Source organism: Heterocephalus glaber, unplaced genomic scaffold (genome assembly GCF_053883595.1).
Source record: "Heterocephalus glaber isolate CG9 unplaced genomic scaffold, H.glaber_assembly_v1.0 deba00001757, whole genome shotgun sequence".
Taxonomy (NCBI): Eukaryota; Metazoa; Chordata; class Mammalia; order Rodentia; family Bathyergidae; genus Heterocephalus; species Heterocephalus glaber.
The window spans coordinates 241283-265997 of record NW_028258454.1 but is presented as its reverse complement, the minus strand read 5'-3'; the positions used below and the strand labels follow the sequence as shown (position 1 = coordinate 265997).

At 37.8% G+C, this 24715-nt stretch overlaps 1 pseudogene across 1 annotated transcript; it reads right to left on the bottom strand.

Moving 5' to 3' along the window:
- Positions 1-692: 692 nt before the first annotated feature.
- Positions 693-23805, bottom strand: LOC147821225 (uncharacterized; annotated as a pseudogene). Its single transcript, XR_015447382.1, has 4 exons — positions 18473-23805; positions 16249-16484; positions 10036-10144; positions 693-8980 (listed from the first exon to the last, which is right to left on the bottom strand). The product of XR_015447382.1 is annotated as an uncharacterized LOC147821225 (transcript).
- Positions 23806-24715: the final 910 nt, after the last annotated feature.

Genomic DNA, 24715 nt, shown 5'->3' with positions numbered 1-24715 from the left:
GTTGAGCTCTTCCCAGCCCTTATTGGCTAATTAGTGTTATGGCAGCTGCCAAGAAATGATTGTCCTATGTTCAGGTCCCATACAATTTGCACCAGTTTTGTGCATGCCTGTCATCCACTCAAGGTCTCTACCTGTTCCTTGGAGTCTCTCCAGACCATCTGTGCTACTACCATAAGCCAACCTATGATTACATGGACTCTGACCTGATGGGTTTCTTCCCTTATAGTGACACCAGCCTGGGCCCCAGGACTGTCTCCTACTCTGATTCAGACCAGAATTTACATTTTGCTTGCAGCTCTGGCATGGGCTTCATGCTTAACCTCAAAGTCTTGCAAATGGGCTCTGTCATTTGCTACTCTTGTTTACCTTCATGGTCTCATTGGGTCACGGCTTGCTGCTTCATTTTCAGTTTCACCACAAGATGGACCTTCCTGCATAAAAGCAGTTCAATTCCCTGAGCTGTCTGTGTTGATGAGCTCTATTATCTCATCACCATGCATGCATTTGGACAAAGGGTATGAGCAGAGTGTATCTCTTCTTTCAATTCTCTACTGATCTGTCCCTTTTTACTGGTTTCTGCCTTGGATGAGGCTGTGATGTATCCTGCTAACTACAGCCACCGTCCTCTCACCAGTTCAGACTGGGGAGGTTTGCTCGAGATTCAGGAAGCCTGAAAAAGAGACACAAAGTGATGTGTTTCACTTGACTTTATTTAGCTGCTAAGCAGCTCAGCTGCAGTCCATCTCTCCATTTAGCTGCACACCCTCACAGCAGTCCTCAGCTGCCCAGCTGCCTCCTTATCTGTCCAGCCACCCTTGCAGCTCCCAGCCCCTGCAAACTCACCACAGTCCTCAGCTGCCCAACCCACATGCAATCTAGGTTTACAGTAAAATACACAACAATGGTTATGTGCTAGAATCAACCTTGGTTATATAAGTTATTTACACTGAGATAGTGAGATGCACCTGCACTGGAGTCCTGCTGACTCAGGACTCACAGCCCCCAAGATATCACACCCCATAGCCTAAGCTATAGTGTAACCACATTGGGCTTCATTTTGCCTTACAACTATAACAAAAGTATATATTTTGCTTTCTATTTTTTTCCAGTCCAGAGCAAAACTTGGAACTCCAAAATGTAGTCCTTGGCCATGTATCCTGCAGTAGCAACTGGAAAAAGAGAGAGAGAAGAATCACTAAGCTAGAGACCATGAGTGGGTGACAGGCACACACCAAGAAGTCATTTTCTAACTCTGCATTTCCTAGAAACCAAAAGTCTTTCATTGTTAGTGTGCCTCTTTACAATATGATCCCCTCACAGCTGGTTAGTGGGTTCTGAGATCCTGTTCGTAAGGAATGTGCTAAAAATGACTAATGTCGCCCCTGCTCTCCAAGAATTCATAGTCTGAACAGAAATAATAACACAAAAATAAATACACATGAAATAGAAGAATAGAAGATACAGTGCCATAACACAGAATGCTCTGAGGGAGAGGTTGGGGAGCCCCTAGCTATGCAGGTATAAATGGGCTTCAATGACATTTCTGTTTGAAACAGAAACACAAATAAGCAAGCCTTGCACAAGTCCAGAAGCAGTGTACTGAGGAAGACATATGGTCCAGAGATGCAGAGGCAGAAAATAATTTGCTCAGAAAAGAGTTTGGAATGGTGGGGATGAAGACAATGTGTGAGGAGGGGAAAGGAAGAAAGAATGAGCATAGCACTAGACCCTGAGGCCTGACAAAACATACAAATTATCTATTGCTGTGTCAAAAAATGACCCCACGCTTAGTAGCTTACAACAAATAACTGTATTTGGGTGGGAAATTAACAATAAGGAAATGATAAGATAGAAGGTGATGGAGATGAGCAGGATGTTGCTAAAAGTCTACCTACTGATTTAAAATATCCACAAATAATAGTGTATTGCAGCAGCCCAAACAAATTAAGGCTATAAGGCTTTGGGTTGATTGTGAGACAAAATGTTTTCAAGAACATCTAAGGCTAAAAAGCAAAACAAGTATGGTTTTGCTTACTCTCACTGAAGAGGTCGGACAGCACCCTGTGAAAAACATGACCTAAATAGTATTTTTCAGTTGTAGAAAATGATATAACTACTGTCAAAATAACTTTCTGTCCAGAGAGGGATGATTCTACATGCATGATGTCTTCTTGCTCTTTACTTACATGGCAAGACAAGAAAATCTCACTCTCCAGCCTACTTCATAAGACCACTAATCTCCCTAACAAGGAAAGAGCCAAAGCCCCCATCTCTTACTGCCACTGCCTTTAGGGATTATGGGTTTTTTAGACAGGGTCTCACTATGCACTTCATGTTGGCCTTTTACTCACTATGTAGCTCAGGCTGTCCTCAAACTTGGGTTGATCCTCCTCCTCCTGAGTGCTAGGATCACAGGCATGTTGCCACCACACCCAACAAGGAATTAGGCTTTAATATATGAGTTTGGGAGAAAAAAAACCCCAGCTATATTTCTCAATAAATTATACCTCTTTAAATTATGACATGAGTAAATTTATTTAAAGGAAAATACTTGCTGAATATTACCATTACCAAGATCATTTACAAATTTCACAATCTAGAGATGACCAATAATTCTAAATATTATGTAGTGTGCCTGCTCTTACCCTCTAATAAGTTGAAATTCCACTACAAAATGTGTTAGAATTTTGATTCAGTAGATCAATTTGGACAATATTAACATTTTCCGAATACTCAGTCTTTTCATCTGACAACATGGTTTATCTCACATTATATGTTATTATATTATTAGTTTTCTAAGTGCTGTTTTGTAACTTTAGAGGTATATATACTATTGACTTTTATTATTTTATATATTTCACTCATAGATTTTGTTGCTAATGACATTATTTTTAAATTTTTTATTATTGTAATGAAAATATGTGATAGTTATATTTATCTTGGGAAATTAATATATATATAGATGGCATCTTTACATTTACTGCCACTTGCCTCTTCTTCCCTTTCTCCCCTCTTTCCTAGTTTCCTCTCCCATCCACTCAATGTCTACATCTCTGCTTCCTATTATCTCTCTTTTATTTAACTCTTTAAATCATTTATGCTTGAGTTTCTCATATAAGTGAAAAATGTGATATCTAACCTTCTTTGTCTAATTTATTTCACTTAGCATTACGATCTTAGGATCAACCCATTTTCCTACAAATCACTTGTAACTATTCCTTATGGCTGAGTAGTAATCCATTGTCAATATGTAACATGTTTTCTTTTTCCATCTATTGATAACCATTTAGGTCACTTTCCTGATTTACCTATTATAAACTGTCCTACTATAACAATGGGTGCACATGCATCACTGTAATATGATGTCTTTACATCTTTCAGGAAGACACTCAAAAAAGGCATAGCTAGGACAAATGAAATTTTCATTCAGTTTTTTGAAGAGTTTTCACACTGATTTCCCTAGTGGCTGTACTATTTTATATTTCCAGCAACCATGTAGAAGGGTTATATTCCCCCACAACCTCAACAGAATTTATTGATTTTGAGTCATAAAAGATAGTCATTCTGGGCTGGAGATTTAGCTCAGTGGCATCTCATCTGCCTCACAAGCACAAGGTCCTGAGTTTGATCCCTGGAACCACCACCAAAAAAAAAATAATAAAGTCATTCTTACTGGAATAAGATGGAAGCTCAGTATTACTTTTATTTGATTCTCTAAGGGACAAAGATGCAGAATATTTTTTCATTTACTTATTGGCCATGTTTTTTTTTGTGAAATTTCATTTCACTGTCCATTTAATGTCTGAGTCATTTATTTTAGGAGAGGTCCAACTTTTGGCATTCTGTATATGTTCTATATGATATTCCATCTGAGGAGTAGCTGAAAAAAAAATCTCATTCTGTAGGTTATCTCTTCACACCGTTTATTGTTCTTTCCTGTGCCAAAGATTTTTAATTTGATATACATATATTTGTTGATGTCTGGTATTATTGTGTGTGCAATTAGCATTCAGTCTTAGTCACTTTCTTGGTCACTGCATCACAATACCTAATAACATCAACTTTTTAAAAGGATAGTTTATTTTTACTCACAATTCAGAAGTTTCAGGTCATGTTCAGCAGTCTTAAACACAGAAATAGCATGGTACAGGAGCCTGAAAAGAGGAAAGCTGTTCACAATGGTGGTGGCCCAGAAGCACAAAGAGAGAAAGGAGGCTCTGAGGAGGGAGATACGCTCTTCTAGGTCATGTTTCAGCGGCCTGTCTCCCCGGACCGGGCCCCATTTCCTAACAGCTCTATCACCTCTAAGGTCCAATCCTCTTTTAAAATCCCCACCTAAGAGTTCATGAGCCTCCTTGGGGGTCATTGAGGCATAAACTATAACATTCTGCCCTGGACCCCAAAAGACTTATGGAGATCTCCTTATGCAAAATTATCTATATTAACGGTTCCAGAATTTTTGAAAAGTTCAAGTCCACAGTCTCCTATGATATTGAAAACAAACTCATTGCTGTGAGCCACTATAAAAATAAAAAAGAAAGCTGAACACTGCTAACATACAGTGGCACAAGGTAAACATTTTCATTCCTAAAGAGAGGAACTGGAGGCTAGAAACCAATGGCCAAAAATAAAACCCAACAGGGAAAACATTAAACCCCATAGCCCCATGTCTAGCACCTCAGGTGTGTTATGCAAGATGCAATCTCCATATAGCTTTGAGGGCCACACTATGGCACTCCCTATCAGACCCATCACAGACCCATCACCTCTAAGTTGAGCAGGTTCTGCTCATTGCCTGCAGGCTTTCTCAACAGACACTCCATATTCCTGGCCTCTACAACTGCCTAGAGTCTTCACTGCACTTGTCTCCTTTCAGGGGCACACTGCTTGGCCTTCCAGATCTTCTGAAATCTGGTTGGAAGCTTTATTGAACCCACAACTCTTTCTTTCTACATCCCTATAAACCAGCATAACATGGATGATTCCAAGGTCCACTGACAGACAGCTCAAGCAGTATCAGGGAATCCACGGCTCATGGCTGCAGAGACCGCTGAATACTTGGATGGCTAACCTGTGAAAAATTATTTTCTATTTTTCTCTGAATAAGCTGGATTTCCTGAGACTTGTGTTTGTTTGTTTGTTTGTTTGTCTGTTTGTTTTTGGTACTGGGGATCAAACTCAGGTCCTTACGCTTGCACAGCAGGCAGCGAAACCACTGAGCTAAATCCTTGGCCCCTGAGACTCTTGTTTTGAATGAAAGCTTTACAGCTTTTCATCCCTGAACCAGAAAAGGGAGGATTCTTGGTGATTCTTCCAATCTTTCTCTTCTTGATCCAAGGTTGTACTCGCTTTCTTTTTAATGGTAGTCTTACTAGCAAACAAGCTCTTTGCTCCAACTTTATAGGGGCTTCATTTTTGGGGTAAACTGAAATGGGCATCTGCTGATATTCAGTATAAACTGATTAAAATTGGCAAGAAGTACCCATATTGCAATGTGAATATTGGTCTTCTTTGAAATTCCACTATGACAGTAGTCCGCCACCCTTAAAGACAGTCTCCACAAAGTCTCAGAACATTAGCAAAATGTAGGCAAATTTTCAGCAGGAGCTTAATACACATGGTCTCTAGACCAACCTTCATGCAGTTCTTCTATCAAATTGAAACCTACTGAACCTGATCTTTACATTTCTCTTGTCCAAGTACTAACCAGGTCTGACCCTGCTTAGCTTTTGAGATCAGGTACATTCAAAAAGGTACTGTGGGGGCAGGGATTTAATTCAGTGGCACTGCATCTGCCTTGAAAGTGCAAGGTCCATAAAAAAAATCCCTGGTACCACACACACACAAAAAAGGTATTGTCTTAGACAATAGTCTATATTTCTGTCAGCCTTCCTTTCATCTAATTTTTGACCAGATCCCACATTACCTTTGGTTTAAAACCATCTAGCTAGAATGTCCAAACCTTTCCAATCTCCTCCTATAAACTAGTTCCTAAAGCTTCAGAACTATATGGTTAGGTTTATTCACAGAAACAAACCTTGTCTTCTAGTATCAAAATCTGTCTGAGCCTTTTTTTTTCTTTTTTTGGTGAAAAACCATAGCTAGCATCCACAATTTAAAGATGAGAGTTTTATTTTGGATCCCAGTTCCATATTTCAGTCCATGCTTTGCAGTCTTATTCACAAAGATGAAACAATGGAAAGCATAATAGAGGAGCCTGGGTGGAGGAAACCTGCTCATGTCATGGCAGCCAGTAGAAGAGAGAAAGGAGGAAACAAGAAGGGAGATGCACCCTTTCAGGTTATGCTCCCAAGGACCTGCCACTGTCAACCAGGTTCCATCTCCCAATATCAAGTCTTCTCTGGTGACCTGAAGATCCAATAGTTTTCCAAAAGCATAACCTCTGAGAGAATGTGGCTCTGGGGAACATCCAAATATAAACCATAATAGATTCTATTGTTATATTAGATTCTTACTTATGCCTTAAAGTGTTTCACCAAATTTATTTTCCTACATATTCTGTGTTTCTATCTTTGTATCTAGGTTTTTCACTTATTTTAATTTTAGTGCAAGGTGAGAAATATGGGTCTAGATTTATTTTTCTTCAAATATAATGAATAACCACTTTTCCCACCACCATCTATTAAGAGGGTACCTTTTCTCCAGCATTAGTTGTTGGCCCATCTGTAAAAAAAATCAGATGCATACCAATAAACTTAATGAATTAAAAAATTTAAATTTTTTTTTAAAAATCAGTTGCCTAAAGGTGCATGGAATAGTCTCTGCATCTTCAATTCTTTTCCATTGGTTAACATGTTTGTTTTTATGCCAGAACCAAGCTGTTTTTATTATTGGAGGTTTGAAGTATAATGAAATCTGGGATTGCAATGCCATCTGCTTTTGTGTTTTTGTTCAAGATTGCTTTCCATATTCTAGAATCCTTCTGGTTCTATGTAAATTTTAGGATTCCTTTTCCAGTTTTGTGGAGAATGCTGCTTTGGTATTTTGATAGAAATTATATTAAGTCTATATATCATTTTTGGTAATATGGCAATTTTGATGACAGTTTTTGAGCCTAAGAAAGAAGAGGGAATGACTTTTTACATTCTACTGTCCTTTTCATCTTTTTTCAGAATACTCTAGTATTTGTTACAGATTTCTTTGACTTCCTTATTTATGTTAACACATAAGCATTTAATTTTTTAAAGCTAGCCTAAGTGGAATTGTTGTAATAATTTCCTTCGTATGGGCTGGAGATTTAGCTCTGGCACCGCGCTGCCTCTCAAGCCAAAGGTCCTGATTTGATTCCCGGTACCAAAAAAAAATCCTTCCTAGTGGCTTCATGATTTGTGTTTGAGAACACTATTGATTTATTCGTGTTAATTTTTCCATTTTGCCCCTTGCTGTATTGGTTCACTAGCTCTAAAAGTACATTGGTGTGGTTTTTACAGTCTTCTATGTAAGGGAACATGCCATCTGTGAATAAGGATTGATTGAATTCTTTCTTTCCTAATCATATCCCTTTTATTTCTTCCCTTGTCTGGTTGATTTGACGAGTGTTTTGAGCCTGTTGGTATAATCTTTAAGGTAAGAAAAGAAAGGTAATTCAGCATGGCCAATATATCTAAGAGCCCACTTTGATTTAATGTACTTCTTTTTTGTTTTCTATGTTTTGTCCATCTGCCTGTCAGTTAGTTTTTAATAATTGGTTAAAGTAAAGTACCTGCAGCTGCTTCTAGAAAAATTTTGAGTTCATTATTTTCTATTTATTTTCATTTTTTTGTCCTTGCAGACTTTCGATTCTGTTAGGGCTTTTCATAAAAAGAAAAAGTTATGCAAAACTCTGTAACCAAACTCACTTAAAATTATAGGATTAAGTGAGTTTGCAAATAAACTTAATGTAACCTAACAGTTTGGCATGTTGAAGTTATGTATGATTAAGGTTAATATGTGTGTTTCTGTGTGTTTACTCTCAGGTATATGTTATCCTCTAAAATTTCTATTTAAATTAGCTTATACAAAAGAGAACACTGAGTGAGCAGAGCCCTGGTGGCTCCCTCTCAACCCGCCGGGAAAACTCGAGCGGTGATCGCGCTCCCCAAACCACTTCCCGCCCTCGGCCAATGGCCCCCAGCGGCCTCCGCGCGCGGCTCCCCGAGCCCCCTCGCGCCTCCCCCCAGGCCTGTCCCGCCTCCGCCGCCACGATCTCCCGCCGTGTCCTAGCCTCAGGCTGCCCACCGGCCTAGGCGCGGCGGCCAAGATAGGGTCCCGCGCTCCCGGGGGAGGAGAGGGAGCTGCCGCGCGCTCCGCCCCCTTCCAGGGCTGCAGCCGTCGCCGCCGCCCGCCCGCAGGCTCAGTAGAGGAAGATGTTACCCTGGGGTTGCCTACCCTTCAAAGCACTTCCAGCACTAATGCTCATGCGATGACGACGACCACAGTGCGGAACGACCAAGTCCAAATGGTCCAGACAGACCTTTTCAGTGTCCAACCCGTGGGATGCGATTCACCGGTATTCAGAACCTAAAACACTATATGCTCATCCACTCGAGAATGAAACCATTTCAGTGTAACCGCTGCGAGGGCTTACTCGCTGAAGACGCACCACCTAAAGCATGAAGGTAAACGTTGTTTCCGGTGCCAGATGTGTATGTAGTGGCACTTTCACTTTCTTGGAGGAATATAAACACCTTATTGGGGTTTCCCGGCACATTATCCACAAGTCACGGATTTATGAGTGCAAAACATGTCGCGCCATGTTCACAAAGTCCGAAAATTTAATCGTGCACCTGAGGGGTCTGAACCATGAAGCATCAGAGCTAGCAAACTACTTCCAGAGCAGTGATTTCCTAGTACCGGAATACTTAAACCACGAGCAAGAAGAGACCCTTGTTCAGTAAGATCTTGGAGAACATGGTTTTGAAAGCAACTCTTCTGTTCAAATGCCTGTAATTTCACAGGTCTCCTCCACCCACTTTCCATTCTGTATTGAGTCAAAAAAAAAAAAAAAAAAAAAAGAACACTCACTTATTAGCCCAAATTTTTTTATCACATGGCTTAACAGTGAGCTAATTTAAATTGATTAATGTGAGAAAAAATGTCTCTAAAGTGGGTGTTATGTTTCCGTCCAGGTTGTTAAGACATTTATCTTAAAAATTATTTATGTGAATGTAACATCCATTATTTTCTGTGGACAATAAGATATTTTCATTGATTAAGATATATATGTATATGTATATAATATTTACTGTGCTATACTTTCTCAGGAGTCATCTCAAGTAATTGTTAAAATAATTAAATAAGAAAATATATAAAGGTCTAATGCTTATATATTGTGCATAACAACACCTAAATCATCCGTTACTAAATATAAATTCAGGCATTCTTGGCTTTTTTAGACTTACAAAATAGGTACTATATTTGGTTTAATAAATATGTAGTTATGTTATTAATATGTTTTAAGGTAAGATTCCTTTCTTAACTTGGCCAAGTTAAATTTCTTAGCTTAAATTATACATTAAAGTAATATTTAAAAAAAAAAATTCCCTCGGTGGAAGCATTGGGCCTGAGGAACTACTGAAAAACTCTTCCCCCACCCATGGCTGAAAAAGCATCTTGCTTCAATTTCCCTCACTGATGAATGCCTTCTCATGTTTTATACCAGAGTCTAACTAAGACCCACTCACATGTTATTAAAAATTATATATGTATATATAATATATATTTAAAATTTTATAGCCAAGCATGGTGATGCATGCCTGTAATCCCACCATTTAGGAGGTGAAGGCAGGAGCATAGCTGTGAGTTTCAGGCCAGCCTAAACTACATAGTGAGACCCTCTCTCAAAAATAATTTTTATATATTTATATACACATGCATTGTCAATAATTAAAAGGTTAAGGGTACTATGTACTGTTTGACACATTTTACCACAAAACAGAAAACAAAAACAAGGGAATATGATTATTAAATAACACATATACTATACTTATTCATTAGCAAGACTCTACAGAACAATCAAGAGTGAAGAAAACCCACCTGCTTCATCCAAGATCAAAAGAAACATCCACATTCAGACAGTTAAACATGTTCCCAATGTAGAGGGCAAGATTGACTGCAGAAATGGTGTGCCATGGTGAACCAGATCCTGGTGACAAGTAAAAATATGAACTCTGAAAGCTGATCATAGCTGGCTGCTCCTTTTATCAGTCTGAAAATGCAAAATTTGCCACCCTAATATTTACTAGAGGAATACCCTTACCTGGAGTCAAATTAAAGTTCTCCCTGAAAGTGTCAAATTCATCACCCCTTCCTCCTAGAAACTACATAAAGGAATCTATCTCTGAGCTTGACCACAAACATGCTATACAAATTATAGACTGACATCATTAAATCTATGAATGCCAAAACCAAAACGATGTATATAAATTTTCAAGAAAAATCCCCATAGGGGTTCCAGTTCCTGTCCATGGCACGGTGAGGTCCTGGGAGCAGCTAGGAGCCCCGCCTTCATCGAGTGCTCTGCTTAGCCCTGTGGGCACCTGCAAGGCCCAATTCCATCTCCCTCTCCCCAATACCCCCACCTTATGGCTCTTCTGCTACCTGGTCCCTCACTAAAGAGGCACAGGGGATTATACTTCACACAGTTAAATGTAATAGATTAATAACTACCACAAATTGTCATTTTCTAAGCTGTGCTTGATGCTATGGTATTGCTGATTGTAACATTTGGCCTAACATGTGTGGTTGATCTAATCAGTTTTCCTTCCTGGTATAAGGAAAATAAAATAGCCTGAGTCATTAGAGCCTCCAAACCTAAACTCAAGCTATATCTGGAAGACACCTCTGAAAAGCAATCATTCCACAAGGGTTTTAAACACGAGCAACAAAGATACCTGCATTAAGCAATTTTGAAATATCAACCCAGGAATTAAACCAAAGACAGTACCAAAAACAAAAATGAGAAGACATTTAAGCAAGGCACAAATGCAGGCTTCCACCCCACGAAAAGGAAATTCTGGGGGAAATGAGGTGGAAAAGTCAGATAATCAACCACCTGGACACCCTGAACTGATAGCACAGGAAGTAACAACGCAGATACATGAGGCTCTAGAAAAATTCAAAGCAGAAATAATCTCCCAGATAAATACAGATATGGTGAATGGAGTGAGAGACATGATTAGAGGCTCTAGAGTAGAAACAGACAAGAAAATAGATGAGATCAGAAACATGCTGGAAGCCATGAATGCCTAGCATATGAAAGAAATGGACACCATGATCACCCAACATAAGAAAAAAATGGAATCCATGAAACAGATTCAAACAGATATTCAGGACATTACAAACTCCATTGAAAGCATGCAGAGCAGAATAAGAGAATCTGAAGACAGAATATCAGATATAGAAGACAGGATCTCACTTAAGGACCAAGAAAACAGAGATTTCTTAAAGATAGTAAGGGACCATGAGAAATGAATCCAACAGCTGCTAGATGATGCAAAGAAGAATAACATAAGACTGATAGGAGTCCACGAAAAAGCAGGAGAAAGTACAATTGACATAAAAAAAACTGTTCACAGAAGTGATAGTAGAAAACTTCCCAGATAGAGGTGGAGAATTGGACACACAGATAAGTGAGGCATATAGAACTCCACCCAGCCATGAACAAAAAAATCTACACCTAGGCATATAATAGTCAAGATCCCAGAAACTGAACAGAAGAACAAAATTCTACAGGCACCTACAAAGGAAACCCCATCAGAATCATGGCAGATTTCTCAACACAAACCCTGAAATCAAGGAGAGCCTGGAGTGAAGTATTTCAAGCCCTAAAAGAAAATAACTTCCAACCTACACTGTTGTATCCTGCAAAATTACATTTCAAAATCAATGGGGAAATTAGATACTTTCACAACAAAGAACACCTGAGAAATTTCATGAACACCAAACCAGCACTCCAAACAATTCTAAACAATATCCTAGAAAAAGACAGTGAAGGTCACAACTCCATGAGGGCCAACAGAGAGAAGACACCACACAAGGTAAGGCACCAAACGGAAAGGGGGAAAAATAAGAAAAGAGCCAACAACAATAAAACATCATGGCAAGAATGAGTCAATATCTCTCAATTATAACTGTCAAAATTAATGGCCTCAATTCACCAATCCAAAGAAATAGACTGACAGAATGGATTAAGAAGCAAAACCCAGCAATATGCTGTATACAAGAAACACACCTAACTCAAAAGGAAATTCATAGACTGAAAGTAAAAGGATGGAAAACAGTTCTCTATGCGACAGGATCCCAGAAAAAAGCAGGGGTAGAAATCTCATTTGCAGACAAAGTAGATTTCAAACCAAAATTAATTAAGAGAGACAAAGATGGTCACTACATCCTTGTGAAGGGAACAATCCAAGAGGAAGATATGACAATCCTACATATTTATGCACTAAATACAAATGCCCCCAACTATACAAAACAAATATTAATGGACATGAAAACCCAAATAAGCACTAGCACAATTGTAGTGGGGGACCTCAACACCCCTCTATCACAAATAGACAGATCATCTAGGAAAAAAATTAACAATGAAATTCTAGAATTGAACCAAGCTATTGAACAAATGGACTTAAGAGATGTTTATAGAGTGCTCCACCCCACAAAATCAGAATACACATTCTTTTCAGATGCACATGGGCCATTCTCCAAAATAGATCACATGCTAGCTCATAGGGCAAATCTAAGTAAATGTAAAAGAATTGAAGTTATCCCCTGTACATTATCAGACCATTATGCAATAAAATTGGAGATCAATAACCTAAGAAACCACAGAATACTCACAAACACATGGAAATTGAATAACACTCTCCTGAGCAACCAATGGGTCACAGAGGAAATTGAAGAAATTAGACAGTTTCTACAAGTAAATGATAATGCCAGTACAACATACAGGAATCTCTGGGACACAATGAAAGCAGTTCTACATGAGAAATTCATAGCAGTGAATGCCCATATTAGGACAACAGAGAGAACTCAGTTAAATAACCTAATGCAGAACCCCAAGCTCCTAGAAAAAGAAGAGCATAATGAATCCAAAGCTCGTACAAGAAAGGAAATTATAAAGATCCAAGCGGAAATCAATGCAATGAAGACTAAGAGAATGATACAAAAAAATAATGAATCGAAGAGCTGGTTTTTTGAAAGAATAAATAAAATCGATAAACCTTTAGCCAACCTTATCAAAAAAAGGAAAGAAAAGGCTCAAATCCATGCAATTAAGAATGAAAAAGGTGAAGTCACAACAGATCCAGCAGAAATTCAGAGGATCACCAATACCTACTTTGAGAACCTGTACTCTAATAAAATGGAAAACACAGAAGAAATGGGCAGATTCCTAGATACATACAAATTGCCAAAGTTAAATGGAGAAGATATACAAATTCTAAACACCCCAATAACAATGAGTGAAATTGAAAATGTAATAAAAAATTTACCAACAAAGACAAGCCCATGTCCTGATGGGTTCACTGCTGAATTCTACAAGACGTTTAGAGAAGAACTATCACCATTACTCTTTAAGCTCATCAAGGAAATTGAATGGGAAGCAAGGCTTCCAAATTCTTTCCTGGAAGCAACGTTGATTCCAAAACCAGGGAATGACCCAATGCAAAAAGAGAACTACAGACCAATCTCCCTAATGAACATAGATGCAAAGATCCTCAATAAGATACTGGCAAACAGAATACAGAGGGTCATCAAGAAGATCATATACCCTGACCAAGTCGGATTTATCCCAGGGATGCAAGGATGGTCCACATCCATAAATCAATAAATGTAATACACACTATATTAACAGAGTCAAGGACAAAAACCATATCATCATCTCAATAGATGCAGAAAAGGCATTTGACAAAATCCAGCACCCATTCATGATAAAAATGCTACAGAAAATTGGAAAAGAAGGTCTTTATCTCAACCTGATTAAGACTATCTATGAAAAACCAACAGCCAACATCATACTAAATGGTCAAAAACTGAAAACTTTCATGCTAAAATCAGGAAAAGACAAGGATGCCCACTATCACCATTCTGGTTCAACATTGTTCTGGAAACATTAGCCATAGCAATTAGAAAAGAGAAAGAAATAAAAGGAATAAAGATAGGAAAGGAAGAAGTGAAACAGTCATTATTTGCTGATGATATGATACTTAACATAGAAGACCCAAAAAACTCAGTCAAAAGCCTTCTAGACCTAATTGACAGATTCAGTAGAGTAGCTGGATATAAGGTCAATACTCAAAAGACAATAGCCTTCTTATATGCAAATAGCAGACCCATTGAGAGAGAAATTCTGGAAATAATTCCTTTTACAATAACATCTAAAAAAATGAAGTATCTAGGAATCAGCCTAACAAAGGAAGCAAAAGGCCTCTACATTGAAAACTACAGCACTCTGAAGAAGGAGATTGAAGAGGATATAAGAAAATGAAAAGATATCCCTTGTTCCTGGTTAGGAAGAATCAATATAGTGAAAATGGCCATACATCCAAAACTAGTATATAGATTTAATGCAATACTGATTGAAATTCCAACAATATACTTCACAGAACTAGAGAAAACAATCCAAAAATTTATTTGGAAGCAGAAGAAACCTAGAATGGCAAAACCAATTCTGGGCAACAGAGACATGGATGGAGGAATCACAATCCCCAACTTGAAACTATACTACAAAGCTACTGTGATAAAAACAGCATGGTACTGGCAAAGAAACAGACCTGAGGATCAGTGGAATAGGTTAGAAGATGCAGAATCAACTCCAGACACACTCAGCCACCTCATCTTTGACAAAGGAGCCAGTCACCCTCATTGGAGAAAAGATAGCCTGTTCAATAAATGGTGTTGGAAAAACTGGATTTCAACCTGCCAAAGATTAAAACTAGACCCATACCTATCACTGTGCACTAAACTAAGATCAAAGTGGATTAAAGAGCTAAATATCAAGACAGACACAGTAAACTTGCTGGGAGATAAGTTAGGTAGAACTCTCAATGACACTGGCATAGGAAAAGACTTTACAAACAAAACTTCAGTAGCACGGGAACTAGCACAAAGAATCAACAACTGGGAATTCAACTTAGTAAAAAGCTTCTGCACTGCAAGAGAAACTACCAACAGAGCTAAGAGACAACCTACAATATGGGAAGAAATTTTTAGCAGCTGTACCTCAGACAAAGGTCTACTACCTAGAATATATATAGAATTGAAAAAAAATCAGAGCCCCCAAATTCAAAGAACGAGTTCAAAAATGGGCATCCGAAATAAATAGACATTTCTCAGACAAAGAAAAACAGCAAATAAATATATGAAAAAATGTTCAACATCACTGGTCATTCGAAAGATGCAGATGAAAACAACATTGAAATTGCACCTCACCCCAGAAAGAATGGCTGCTATCAAGAAATCAACCAATAACAAATGCTGGTGGGGGTGTGGAGAGAAAGGACCCCTGCTCCGTTGTTGGTGGGAAAGTAGACTGGTGCAACCACTATGGAAATCTGTATGGAGATACCTCAAAGAACTAGGACTAGAGGTCCCATTTGACCCAGCTATTCCCCTACTAGGTATCTTCCTCAAAGAATTAAAAGACTGATACTACAGTGATATATGTGCACCTGTGTTTATAGAGGCACAATTTGGAATAGCTAAGGATTGGAAACAACCCAAGTGCCCATCAACTGGAAACTGGATAAATAAGATGTGGGGTTTTTTTTATAAAATGGAGTACTACTCAGCCATAAAGAATGAGAAACGAGAGTCATTTATAGCTAAATGGATGCATATTGAGGCCATACTCTTAACTGAAATAAATAGGACACACGTGTAAATACCGAATAGTACCTCTAGTGTGAGAAACTGAAAGTGTAAATAAGGATGAAAATGATTAAAATGAATAATTGATAATTTGAAATAGGAAAAGGTCCAAAGGTGGAGGGGTGGTGGGAGGGGAAGGGGAAAGGGAAGAAAGGAAAGAAAAAAGTATGAGAAAGAAAAAAAAAGTGGAAATGAAATCTAAGTAAATAGGGAAGGGTGGTGGGGGTGAAGGGCGCATAGGTAATGGGGAAAAAATAAGAACTAAGATACGTCATGTTCAGGTACAAACACTCAATGATAAATGTAACTATATTGTATACCTAAAATGTACCAATTAATATATAAATTTAAAAAAAAAGAAAATCCCCATAGGGTTACAACCTCAGAAAGGAGTTAGGCACTCAATGGCTGTGGCTTCTGCCTTCTGCATGGCTTCTGCATATGAGTCTCTAGCCTTCAGCACTCTCCAGCTTTGCACTGTTCACACTCACTCTGTTGGTGTTCTCTCCAGCTGGAGGCCACCTATGGGAAGACTGCTGCTGAGAAAGCTCCAAAGGAGATTGATTCCTCTTTCGCTGTAGCCTCCAGTTTGCCTTCATCTTGAAGATGTGATTCATCTACATCACGACAACATTTATAGATTAAGACAAGAATGTTGAATCCAAATCTTAGAACATGTCTTTGTAACAATTCATGATTCATATTATGTTACCTGATAAGGTAGAGAAGGGAAATGTTAAGACACTTTATGTGGATTTAAAAATGGACAAAAAGTATCTTTGAGAATATGAACAAGTCTACAAATAAATACTTAAATGTAATTAAATTGGTCTGGGAAACCACTTATCAAACATAAACTCTCCCCTGTTCCTTGAGCCTCAGTAATTCTCTTACGGTCCCAGGTGACGCTTGTCTCCTGGTGCTGTCTGGTGATGTTTGTGTTCTCTTTGCCATTTGAATCTGTCTCTTTACCTCACCTTATTTACCACCCACCTACTCAGTCTTTCCTAGAGTCAATCCTAAATTTCCCAGAAATGCACTTTCCTTTCACAAATTTACACCTGCTCCAGGTTTATTCCTTCTGAAGTTCAACCACACTCCATGTGAAACCAAGGTATTACCCTGGGGCAAAGATAGAGTTTTCAAGATGTGTGTGAGTTAGACATGGGAGTGGAAGAGTGTTGTTCTTGGGCAATGGGCATGCTGTTTTTCATTTGACAAGTTGGCCAGTCATATGTTTCTTCCAGAAAACTCTTTACTCTTTTTTTCCTGATGTGACAAACCAGACCGATAGGAATTGTGTACCTCTGTGCTAAAATTTTTAAAATAGACTAATGTCCCCTTATCTGATGAGGATATGATTTCATGTGCCCAATGTATGCTTTCAACAGTAGATAGTAATAAAACACATACATATACACACATATAGTATTTTATATTCATATATACCTATGAAAAATTGAATTGATATATTATGTGCAGGTAAAGGTTCATACTATTACTTAATACTGAAATGTTTGTTAACATGGTTGATCAGTGCCCTGTGAAGGTGCTCCCTTTCTCTGAATGGTGCTGTTGTTATTGTACTCACCTTGTCATGATGTGACAGCACACAACAGCTATATGATGCAATAAATTGAGATAAATGATGGATCATAGTGGCATGAGATTTAATCATGCTATTGAGAATAGCACATGATATGAACCTTGTCATTTTTATTGAACTTTTTAATGTTATCAGACCCTCCTAAAGTAGCAAAATTAACATGTGGATAAAGAGGGACTATGATTAGATGCTGCCACATGCCTGGACACACCTACTGGAGACACAGGAGCAAAGCTTGTGCTTCAAAACCCAGGTAGCCCTGCATCAAAGTTTTTGGTAGGTAAATCTGATGATCCAATTTTCATTCATTTATCTCATAGGCTTGTGATCATGACTTGCTTGTGCTGCACACTTGTTACCCTCCATTTCTGGGGTCATAATGTGGCCTCATACCTATCATTTGGGATACTCTTCACTGGAATCGTATTTTGTGGATTTTCTGTAGAAACACAGGAAGGATGCTAAAATCCTTACACACTTGTATATTCAGGATGTTGCTATTTATAGATGATTGACTTTACTATTGGAGGCATTCTAACTTTTACTTATATAAGAAAAATAAAAGATCAGTAATTAGAAAATGAGAGATATTTTACAAAGGAAAACAAGATGTAGAAATGCTGGAAGTGGGAGAAAGGAGATGGGAAAGTAAAACAAAGAGTTCACATGTGTTTTATATATGTGCAACTTTCTGACAATGAATGTAAACATTAAACATTACAGACATGTATTAATACAAATTTTATTAGGGCTTTTTTGATTTTGGATTGTTAATCATGTCATCAGCATGACCTGATGGAGACATGCCATAAAAACTATGTCTGTGTGTGTCCTTCTCCAGAAAATAATTGATATGAAGTCTATTGATCTGAGAGTTAACTGTCATGTGAAAAATCGGTGTCATCTAAGAGGACTAGGTATTAGTGGAACAAACAAACACCCCAACCAAACCAAAACAAACAAATAAGCCCAAAGTTGAAAAGAGAAGCTTCTGCATACTTGAATTATCTTAAACAGGTGTGATGTTTGGTGTAGTCATTAGTGTTCAGTTTTTGAACATGGACCTTCATTAGGTGGTCTTTATGGGGCTTCAAAGTCTTCCCTCTTGGGCTGTGGTTGATTGTGGTTGGTTCTTCTTCTTAAGCTTCCAGCTTCATTTGAGCAGTGTTTCCCCAGGTTTAACCCTGGGGAGTTATATGAGTATTCAGCCTCCAATTATACAAAGAAATTTTAAGAATCTTAAAAAAGTTTTTAATCTGTTATAAGGAAAGTAAAAAAAGAAATTCTTATATACACATGTATACATATGTTTCATTGCAGTACACGAACAACAATGAACCAGGAGAGAATATAATGAACTTGGTGTTATGCACATCTCCACCTCAATAAACTTGAAGTGGTTACAGTTCCTTGAGGTACAAAGTGGAAATATTTGATCAACACAAAAGCTGAAAAATGTACTGAATATGCATTTAATATACCAAATCTAATGAATGTAAGTGATCCCCTTGCAACATTAACATGCTTATCATGCTTATATTGACCTGTAGTCAGGAAGAATATTCTAATATACAGCTCATTTCATAATAAAATATCACATATAATTTTTAGCAGAGTACACTGAGGGGTACTTGTTGTTTATCCTTGGTATCTGGTGGCTGACAGAGCAGGACTCACCCCTGCTGTCCAATAGAAAAAGAGTATTGCTGCTGTAAACAGGAATATGCATGGATCACTGAAACATGATGTCTTTAATTCTTTGGGGAAGACATTCACAAAAGGAAGCACTACACTGAATGCATTACTTTTAGTTTTCTGAATACTCTATACACTGACTTCTGTAGTAGCTGAACTATTTATCCCACCAATGTTGAATGTTTCCTTTTCCCCTGCAGCCTCATGAAACATTTTTTCGTTTTTGGTGATGTGATCTTTCTGGAATGAGTTTATGTTCCAACTGGCCTTTCTCTATTGGACAGAAATGCTCAACTTTTTTTCAGGTATTTATTAGCAATTTGTACGTAGTCTGAGAAGTGTTATTCATTTAACTTGCCTATTTTTTTCAGATATTAGTTCTCTGAGGAATATCAGGCAAAATACTCATTGTGGATTATTTTTCATGCTTTTTTTTGCATCCATGTCTGTGCAGAAGTTTTCAAATTTTATAAAATTTTTTATGTTTGTTGTGTTATCCTACCTTATTTTATACCAAAAACACCAGCAATAGCATTGAGAATACTTTGTTTTTATGTCTCTACATTCAGAATGTGTACTGCCTGGCTCATTCATCTTTTATTGCTTATACTTTACTCAAAGGCAGGAATATATGCTATACAAATATTTTCATGAAAAGAACATTTCCCGAGAAACAAAATGATGATTTGAAAACATGATTTTTTTTTTCTCACCTTACCCTAGGTTTATGTTCTTCACTAAATTTCTTTCCTTAAACTTCAAATGCAGATAAAGACAACTGTTTCATAGTTTGCTAAGGCACCTAGCTAAGTGGCCCCCAAAGTTAGCTTTAAAGCCATGATAATCCTGTCTCAGACTATCCTGGTGCTAAGACTATACATTAAGCACTTACCAGTCCAATTATATAAATACAGGATGGCCAAATATTGCATTTTTTCATTAATTTTTTATAATATTAAATACAAAAATAATTTTATCAAATTTAATACAGTATCGGCTGGTTAAAGTGAAATCTGCCTGAAAGATGCTCAGGACAGTCTGTACATAAACAAATGTGCTCATTGAGTGATGCTTGGGGTAAACTGCTAAGTGGTCAGTGAGAAAAGGACTAGTGTGTAATTCTTAGTATTAAAATAATTTTGATACTGAGGAGTAAATCTAGGAGTACTAAAGCACTGGATTACATCTGCAGAACTTTCAAATGTATTTTGAGAGAGGGTGTCACTAAATAGGCTGGACTGAAATTTTTTTCCTCCCACTTCTGCCTCCTGAGTTGCTGGGATTACAAGTATCCATCAGCAGGGCCAGCAAGACTTTTTTCATGGTAAAAGGCCAGCGATTTAGCTCAGCTACACTGTGCCAGGCTCGAAGTCCTCAGTTTGAACCCCAGAACCAAAAAAACAAAATAAGATTTTTTCCATGGTAAAATAATGGCAAAGTAAACGCACTCAGGATGTTTTGTAGTTTCAATATTCTATCACCACCTGCAATACCAATACACAGTACATACCTTCCTGGTGATGGTAAGAAGCAGAAGTGTGCACATGTACTCTGCAGTGTACTATATTCCATGAATTATATCAGATATTTCAGATGCAAAAGACATACTTTTAGATGACACTACATAACTAGTGAGTAATTTATGTGTCTAAGCATAATTAAGGCTAGGGCAAGCTATACCCCATGCATTACAGATATTTAATGCATTGCTCACTCGTGTTTTCATACCAAAGGTTTGAAACAATGTAACCCCATCAGAAAGAGTAGCTTTTGTATTCAAGAAAACTATATAAAACATTTTAGAAACTAGGTCAATGTTAAAAAGATAGAAAAAATACAGGTCAAAGGAGACCAACTGGGACTCACGCAGATAACTTGGCCCAGTGTGTGTTGAAGGCAATTGTCACATACATCAAACATCAGACAGTGGTTCTTAGGAGAAATGTATTGTATAAATTTATCTCAAAAATTGTGAAACAGTCTGAATTATAATTTAGCAAACTCACTCTTTACCAAACTGACAGATGCATCGTATGAGTTACATTTTGTTTCATGCCATTAGTTCAGCTTATTAGGTAAAAACAATGATTACCAAAGATACAATGGCATCATAGCATCAAGGAATACAATAAAGGCATTTGCCTTGTACATTCAATAGCAACCACTGTCCCTAAAACACCTCAACAGCTGACAAAAATTCCTCTGAAAGTCTTGTTACTGATAAATCATAGCATCATTTACACTTTCTGGAGACATTACTAATATGATATCCTTTTGGAGAAGAGTTATGGTCCTGTTGGTCTGTGGCAATCAAAAACTCAGCAGTATAGTTTATTTTTGGTACATGTGGTGGAAAAATTAACACCAAATTAAAAGTCATTGCAATATAAACATGAAAAGTAAAATTCTTCTGGGAAGAAAATATAAAAATTTATGTAAATGATAATGTTGACTCCAATAAGAAAAACATGCAACATTATGTACATGATATATGATGTTGGGATATAAGCAGGTATCTTGTCACAATATAAAAACATAACATTTGCTAACTTTCAAGTTTTGTGACAACTCAAATTTGTCAAAAACACATGTTCACAAATCTGACAATGCATATCTTAATATAAAATATAGCAACAAATTAAAAAACATTTTTGTAACACAAAATATGGAGTGTATGCACCAAAAATTTAAAACAAATGTTGTGGTAAAATCCCAACAATTAACTACAAATAATTTAAGTTTGTTTTTAGCCAGGGATTTCACTCAGTGGTACCATGCCTGCTTTGCAAGCACAAGGTCCTGAGTTTGATCCCTGATACAAAAAACTTTAAGGATTTTAATAGCCTATACATCCCAATTTTAAAGGCAAAACAGTAACTACATAGATGCTAACTGTACTTGAAAGTAAAAAGTAGCTTTCAATTCACCATATACAGTTAAAAGACACCAAGGATTAACCACTCAAAAATAGAAAATTATATCAACTCAATACTTTTATATTATACCCCACAGGTACATAATTTAGATCTCTTCAAGTGATTTACTAAAAACCATACAATGCAGGTACTTTTAGATATCGCTGAGATTTGTATTTTCTGGAAAATGTCAAGAAATATTGACATCTTTTGTATTATTTACTTCTAAAAGTCTCCACCACATGAGAATTTCCAACAGGATTTTAAAAATAGGTGCGCATATATAAAGGTTCTCCCGTGAGACTTCATGTGTTCATAATGTGTGTGGACTGACATCTATCCCACATTACTTACATACTTATGATTTCTCCCAAGTGAATTTTTCATTGGACAATCATATGTGCTGAAAGTCTGCACACTGCTCACATACTTAGCATCAATATCCAGTGAGAATTCTTTCACGTCTTTGACATTCACCACATGGGATGAAAACTTTTACACATTGCTAAAATATATAGGGTTTCTCCAGAGTGTGAACCCTTTCATTTATCTGGTAATATCCACATGTGATGTACGCTGTCCCACATTGTTTATGTATGTAGGGTTTATCACCAGTGTGAACTTTTTCATGTGTTTGACAGTGACTGTTTGTTCTGAAAGCTTTCCCACATTGCTTACATACATAGGGTTTCTCCCCAGTATGAACTCTTTCATGTCTTTGACACTCACCACGTGTGATGAAAGCTTTCCCACATTGCTTACATACATAAGGCTTCTCCCCAGTGTGAGCTCTTTGATGTCTTTTATGAGCATCTTGTGTGCTCAAAGCTTTCCCACATTGTTTACATACATAGGGTTTCTCCCCAGTGTGAACTCTTTCATGTCTTTGACAAGCACTATGTGTGCAGAAAGCTTTCCCACATTGCTTACATACATAGGGTTTCTCCCCACTGTGAACTTTTTCATGTGTTCGACAACGACTCTTTGTGCTGAAAGCTTTCCCACATTGCTTACATACATAGGGTTTCTCCCCAGTGTGAACTCTTTCATGTATTTGACAATATCCACGTGTGCTGAAAGCTTTCCCACATTGCTTACATACATAGGGTTTCTCCCCAGTGTGAACTCTTTCATGTATTTGACAATGACTGTTTGTGCTGAAAGCTTTCCCACATTGCTTACATACGTAGGGTTTCTCCCCAGTGTGAACTCTTTCATGTCTTTGACATTCACCACGTGTGACAAAAGCTTTCCCACATTGCTTACATACATAGGATTTCTCACCAGTGTGAGCTCTTTCATGTCTTTGATAAGCATCACGTGTGCTCAAACCTTTCCCACACTGCTTACATACATAGGGTTTCTCCCCAGTGTGAGCTCTTTCATGTCTTTGATGAGCACTACGTGTGCTCAAAGCTTTCCCACATTGCTTACATATGTATGGCTTCTCCCCAGTGTGAGCTCTTTCATGTGTTTGCCAGCAACTGCTTCTGCTGAAACCTTTTCCACATTGCTTACATACATAGGGTTTCTCTCCAGTGTGAACTCTTTCATGTATTTGACAATATCCTTGAACACGGAAAGCTTTCCCACACTGTTTACATTCATAGGGTTTCTCCCCACTGTGAATTCTTTCATGTCTCTGACATTCACCACGTGTGATGAAAGCTTTCCCACATTCCTTACATTCATAGGCTTTATCCCCAGTGTGAACTTTTTCATGAGTTCGGCAATGACTGTTTGTGATGAAAGCTTTCCCACAATGCTTACATTCATAGGGTTTCTCCCCAGTGTGAACTCTTTCATGTCTTTGACATTCACCACGTGTGATGAAAGCTTTCCCACATTGCTTACATACATAAGATTTCTCCCCAGTGTGAGTCCTTTCATGTCTTTGACAAGCACTATGTGTGCTGAATGCTCTCCTACATTGTTTACATATATATGGCTTCTCCCCAGTGTGAATTCTTTCATGTATTTGACAATCACCACGTGTGACAAAAGCTTTCCCACATTGCTTACATACATAGGGTTTCTCCCCAGTGTGAACCCTTTCATGTATTTGACAAGCACTACGTGCACTGAATGCTTTCCCACATTGCTTACATACATAAGGTTTCTCCCCAGTGTGAACTCTTTCATGTCTTTGACAAGTACCACGTGTGATGAAAGCTTCTCCACACTGTTTACACACATAAGGTTTCTCCCCAGTGTGTCTTCTTTCATGTATTTGACAAGCACCACGTGTACTAAATGCTTTCCCACACTGCTTACATACATAGGGTTTTTCCCCAGTATGAACTCTTTCGTGTATTTGACAAGCACTACGTGTACTGAATGCTTTCCCACACTGCATACATACATAGGGTTTCTCCCCAGTGTGAGTTCTTTCATGTATTTCACAAGATCTATGTGTGGTGAAAGCTTTCCCACATTGTTTACAGACATAGGGTTTCCTCCCACTGTGATTTCTTTCCTGGGTCTGAACATCACTGTCTGTGCTGGAAGCTTTCAAATTTTTCTTACATACAAAGGCCTTGTCTGTAAGGTGAGTTCTTTCACTAAGATCGGAGTAGGATTTCCCACATTGATCATATTCACAGGGTTTCTCTCCAGCCTTTGTCCCTGAATG